Source organism: Mandrillus leucophaeus, unplaced genomic scaffold (assembly GCF_000951045.1).
Source record: "Mandrillus leucophaeus isolate KB7577 unplaced genomic scaffold, Mleu.le_1.0 Scaffold795, whole genome shotgun sequence".
NCBI classification, from domain to species: domain Eukaryota; kingdom Metazoa; phylum Chordata; class Mammalia; order Primates; family Cercopithecidae; genus Mandrillus; species Mandrillus leucophaeus.
The window spans coordinates 1,082,164-1,088,163 of NW_012108641.1; the positions used below are offsets into that span (position 1 = coordinate 1,082,164).

General features: G+C 33.0%; 1 protein-coding gene across 1 annotated transcript in view; it reads right to left on the minus strand.

Annotated features, from left to right (window-relative positions):
- The window catches only part of RAP1GDS1 (RAP1, GTP-GDP dissociation stimulator 1), a 143,405-nt gene extending 142,253 nt beyond the window's left edge, over positions 1-1,152 (minus strand). Inside the window, exon 1 of the mRNA XM_011967247.1 lies at positions 1,041-1,152. The gene's annotated coding sequence lies outside the window, so the exon portion shown is untranslated. The remainder of the gene's footprint in view (positions 1-1,040) is intronic.
- Positions 1,153-6,000: the final 4,848 nt, after the last annotated feature.

The following is a 6,000-nucleotide window of genomic DNA, read 5'->3' on the forward strand; positions in this document are numbered from 1 at the left end:
ACCCAGATGCTCTTATTGAACTCCTTGTTTCAAATCCCTTCCTGTTATCTCTAAGATTAAACAGCATGACAGTTACAACCTCAAAATAATTACTGAAAAATAATTTTAAAAGCTAGCTCTTAAATGTGCTTTTTTGATGAAAAGTATTCCAATTATTTTAGATTTTTCTAATCAAGATTTACTAAAAAATAAAAAACACATGCATCAACAAGTGTTGAAACCTTACAATTAAAACTTTAACAATATATACTTTCCCCTTGATTGTTTGTCAGCTACATAATTAGTTTCAGGATAGGATAAGAGCATAATTAAAAACAAGTACAGAACAAACCACAGCACAACCAAGTAGAATTAACATAACACATGAAAATCACTCTATACTGATCTATTAATGGTGATAACACAGAAATTAGTGCATAGAAATAGGATAAATAAAATGCAATATAATGTGTTAGTCAATGAAGAATTGTACAGTTTCTATCTCTAGCATTATTTATCACATCAAAGATGAAATCTTACCCCAATTTCAAAAGATTTTTGATGACTACTAATGGCTCCTTCCAAATTTATCTATGCATACATATTATTTTAAGGTACAATTATTTTAAAATATAAGATCCCAAAAAAATGTTAAGTGTTTTAAGCTCCCCCTCTGTTTCTCCTCTCTATCCCTCCCCACTCTCCCGACATATAAGACAGTCTATTTTTAAAGCACAGACGTAGGTGTTAAGAAAAACAACTATGATGCTTGACTGTTAGAAATGAAACAATGGCCTCTCTCTGGGACTGGTATTAATGTCATCACTACCCATCAATTCCTCCTTTCTTTGCCTATCAACTTGGCTTTGAGGATCTTGTGGGGGCGTGGAGGGTAAGTAGGAGGGTAGAACACGTAAAACAATCTCAGTATTCAGGGGTATGATTCAAAAGAATTCAAGTTATATGAATACAAAGTTATGTGCTTAACTACATACCAGTTTCTGAATGACTACTGATTTGATTTTCCCCTTTGGAATTTGAGTAAACATAATGAAACTTACTATTTTGAGCCAGGGCTTGAAGCAGACAATCCAAACATCCTTCTAAACTATCCTCAGTCCTGTCAACAGCTGTTATCTTCAGCTTCTTCAAGGTATCACTGAGACTATCTGCTTCAAGAAAAAAAAAAGAAAAATCAGAAACTCACCAACCTTATGACCACCATATGTCACACGATAAAAGGATAAACAGGTACCACTAAACTGGAGAGCTTCCTATAATAGCAAATTAACCTCCACATACATTCCAAAATGGCATTAGACTGTACTATCAAAAAAAATTTTAAATACACTTTGTTCACTTAACTCAGATATGAAATATTCATTCTGTTAGGTGTAAGATACCAGGAATATTCCAAAGATTATCAATGAACATCTTTTTTCCATATTCTTACAACTTACTGAGCTTGTTCAGGAAAGCATCTATGGCTTAGAAAAATTAAATGTTCACAAAAAAATTATATAGTTTTGCAAACATTTTATTTCATTGTTCACTTCCTCTGTTGTACATTAAAGACACAAAAAAAGTTTAGAAAAATTTCAAAATAATATGAATAATATGAAAAATTCCAAATAATACAAACTGTGATAACTACAAAACTTACACTGTCATTTAAAAAACACTTTACATCAAAGTACTGTTTTAAGCCCTAACATGCATATTTTGGATTATAAAGCTATGTTTTTTTCCTAAATTATATGTAAATTCCTCTAGATCACAGATTCTCAAAACCTCTTTACACTATTAAAAGTTATTGAGAATCCCAAAGAGCTTTTGTTTATATTATTGCTATAGACATTTAACATATTAAAAAATCAAAACTGAAACTTCTTTCAATTTATTTAGTAATTTACTGTAACAATTATAAACCTATTGCATATTAACATAACTAGCATTTTAATGAAAAAAGTATTATTTCCTAACAAAAAAATTTAGCAAGAAGAATGGCATTGTTTTTGTTTTTATTATACTTTAAGTTCTGGCTTACATGTGCAGAACATGCAGTTTTGTTACATAGGTATACATGTGCCATGGTGGTTTGCCGCACCCACCCACCTGTCACTTACATAAGGCATTGTTTTACATTTTTAGACATTTCATCCAGGCCCGGTGGCTCATGCCTGTAATCCCATCACTTTGGGAGGCCAAGGTAGAAGGATCATTTGAGGCCAGGAGTTTGATACCAGCCTGGGCAACAAAGTGAGTCCTCGTCTCTAAGAAAAATAAAAAAAAAAAAAATTAACTGCATATGGTGGCACGTGCCTGTATTCCCCGCTACTCAGGAGGCTGCAGTGGGAGGATCACTTAAACCTATGGAGTTTGAGTCTACAGTGAGCTAGGATTGCTCCACTGGACTCTAGCCTGGGTGGCAGAGCAAGACCCTATCTCTTTAAAAAAAAAAAAAAAAAAGGAAAAAAAAAAAAGAAATCTCCATAATGTGGTTTAACAGAAGATAACTGGATTCTTGTATCTACTTCTGTATTCAATCTTGGTTAATGTGCTGTTTTGGTTTGAATAAATGAAGAAAATTTAGTCTCAATATGTACGTAGTCAGAAAACAGGTGAGTATTTTTAACAGCCTTTTCAGATAACTGCAGATATTCACTGATATACTAAAACTGGACACCTGGCAGTTTCTTAAAGGTTAGTTGTCCTGCTAAGCTGAAACAGTATGAAAGTTTCCATTCTCCAGAAGAGGAAAGATTTATCTGATTAAGGCTGAGAAGGACTACTGGATGTGTATGGCTCAACCCCTTCTACATTCCTGTTCTTTCAGAAGGAACAAGAATTTTCTGTTCTAAACCTGTGGCTGTCCAGGTGTACCAGTGACAAAATGAGTAAATTTGGTAATTCAGCAGTAAATTGTAAGTAATCCCACTATGAGTCTACAAATAGAGGCCTTAACTCTAGACTTTATCAATTTCAAAGCAGATATTTTAAATTGTAGCAGACGACTCATCTGCTTATATCTCCAGTGGTTCTAAACTTGGGTGAGAAACAGAGGATATTATTTTTGTACTCCTTCAAACCATGAGAGTAAATTTCAGTAGCAAATCCTTAGCATCCAAGTTACTTTTTGTGTAATTCCAGAGACCTGTATTTTATATTTCCTTAAAAACATTGAAATTGTTCTAATGAAAATTTGTCAGCCTCTGGCTGGTAATGAGGCAGTAAGTAGAGATAGAAATGGAGAAGTATTAACAAATAAAATAAAATTTTTTCTTAAAACAATTTCTTTCCTATATATCAACATATGGCCTAGCTTGTCTTGTGAAATATGCGACATCTTCAAAGGGTTAAAGCAAAGTTGACTTGGTCATTAATTCTGAGTCTCCCACTTCTTACCCACTCAACCACTCCTTAAAACCTGATCTAACCAAGTCCTCTAAAAGCCTATCAAAATTACTCTGTCAAAGGTCTTAAATGATACCTTGACAAAGCCAATGAATTTTTCTCAGTCCTCTTATTTGATATCTCTGTAGCAACAGACTGTTTTTCCATTTCTGAAACACCTCTTAACTTAGAAACATCAGTCTCAACACTTGTTTTTGGTCTTCTTCAATAGATCTTCCTTCTCTATCTGCCCCTTTGAAATTAGTGTGACCCCAGTTGTGCACACAGCCTCTTCTCTTCCTGAATAACATATGTATACCCTTCATAATATTAGGATGGTATGCTCTTTCCTTCTGTCCTTCCTTCTTTTATCCAGCTGGACAGACCACTTGCTTTATCTTCCTATCAATATAAAGAACTGCCACATTTTAGGCCTTGTTACATTTGCATAAAACCTGATGCAACTTCTGGTAACCATGAACAGCTAACTATCATTCCTCACATTTCTCAAAAGTACCTGTTAAAGACAGACAGCTATACTTTCCCACTAAAACCTTCAAACTTTGCCAAGCCTTTTTATTCTTTTATCTTAGGCACCAGAGGCTCTTTATACTCCAATCTCTCTCTTCTATAAACCAGAAACAAATTATTTACTGGTCTGTAATTACTTGCTGCAACGGAATAGTTTTCATAAGACCTAAATTTTTAGCTATCACTTCCTCTCTTTTCTTAACATCAATCTAAGAAAAACTAATGAGGAAAGTGAGGCTGTTTTAATATTTAAATAATTTGACCTTAAAAGTACTTAAGATCATCACCATCATCAAAGAATATACTTGACTGTGAAGAAAGGATTTTCCCAAAGAACCAATCTCAAGACAGTGTCATCTTAAACTAGGAAGTCGTGAAATTCTTTATGTTATTTGTGGTGGCATTTTTCAGTTTATCTTCCTCACAATATTATTCAGAAATGGTAGCTTTATTTTCAAGGTTATTGGATCTAAAACATTGTACTTTTAAATGTTAATGAATTCTATCACTTTACTATATACTAGTAAGTAGATACATGGGTATATAGATAGATACATGTTTGTTATCTTTGGACAATTATACCATTGTTGATGATAAAACCGACAGGAGACAAGTACATAAGAACTGCTAACTGAGCTTATAAAAGTTCAAGACATTTTTACCTCACTTCAAATGTCCCTCAATATTTTTCTGTATTTATAATTTTCACATAACTATCTAGTAACAAAACTTTACTTTAAAAGCATCATTATCCACATCAAATCTAAAAACCAAAATTATTTCTGTGCTAATGTGGTTTTCAAGTACCTAGAATACAGCCAATGCGTGCATGGAAGAATTTCAAGTTTATCTCAAAATGGATGGCATTAAGTCAATTTGGGGCACCTGGCTTAGCAGCTGGAAATAATAGCAATCTCTCTTGAATATTATGTTTTACTTATCTAAAGGGCTTAGTATCTGACAGAATGAAGATACTTTTAAAAGCCTGTCTAACGAAGTAGGAATAATAGTTTCTGTTAGCATGTCAAGGGGAAAGATCTGTGTTTAAAAATTATAATATTTTCACTTTTACTATGTTGTATTTCAGTTTCCTACTTTTCCTTTTTTTTTTCCTGTTTACCAGAGCTGGTCCTAAACCAATTAGAAACTTTTACAACTCACATTATGTCCTCATCTCCCATTACTTTCTCACACAACATCATGTATGTCAGTCCCACTATATTACTGGCTTTTTCCCAAGCACACCTCCATTTTTACAATTGTGAGAATTAAATTCTTTTCTAAAATTCCTTTCTGTGCATTTTCCACATATAGCATGGCTACTTACTTGACAAAGTCAAATAATATGCCAAGTCTTACATGAAGCTTTCTGTATTCCTGCAGTCAGAGGAACCTTCCTTTTCTAGGCTCCCATATTTTGTTTATACCTTGATAAACATGAAATTTTCTATTTTTATATAGATTCTTTAATGTTAAATTTATTCCAACATATTTTAGAATTTTGTCATTGCTAGAATAAGTTGTCCCATTTTCATGGGTAGGTGACATATCCACAGTAAAAAAAGGGCTACCTTGTCTAATTATCACATATTCAGTCACCATTCAAATTATCTTATTTCTTAGCAAGCTAAAAAAGTTTAAGTACAAAAATAATGCCTCTTGATCTTGGAACATATCCCCTGTGGATAAAGGGAGACTACTGTATTATAATCTAATTCTCCAGTTATTCCCCATTTCACTGACTTCTAATGATATGAAATAAAAATCATGCGTCTCTTCATTGTTACTGCTGCTACAGAAGCTTGCTGTTAAGATATAAACTAGAAAAAAAAATTAAGAAAACTGAGAGCTTAGAAAAAGTATTTAAAGTTTAATCATTTATCACTACCTTCATAATTATTACTTGGTCCCAATAAAATTGAAAATCAAAAAGAATATGAAGCCAATGTGAATGGGCTACTTTGATAAATTAGTTTCCACGATTAAGTTCTACAGAAGCAAGGTCTAACAGGAATGTACCTAAATACTACATATGTTTCGTGAATATACATTATGTACACGTGATCTGAAAAAGAAATATCTGAGCAAAAACGTAAC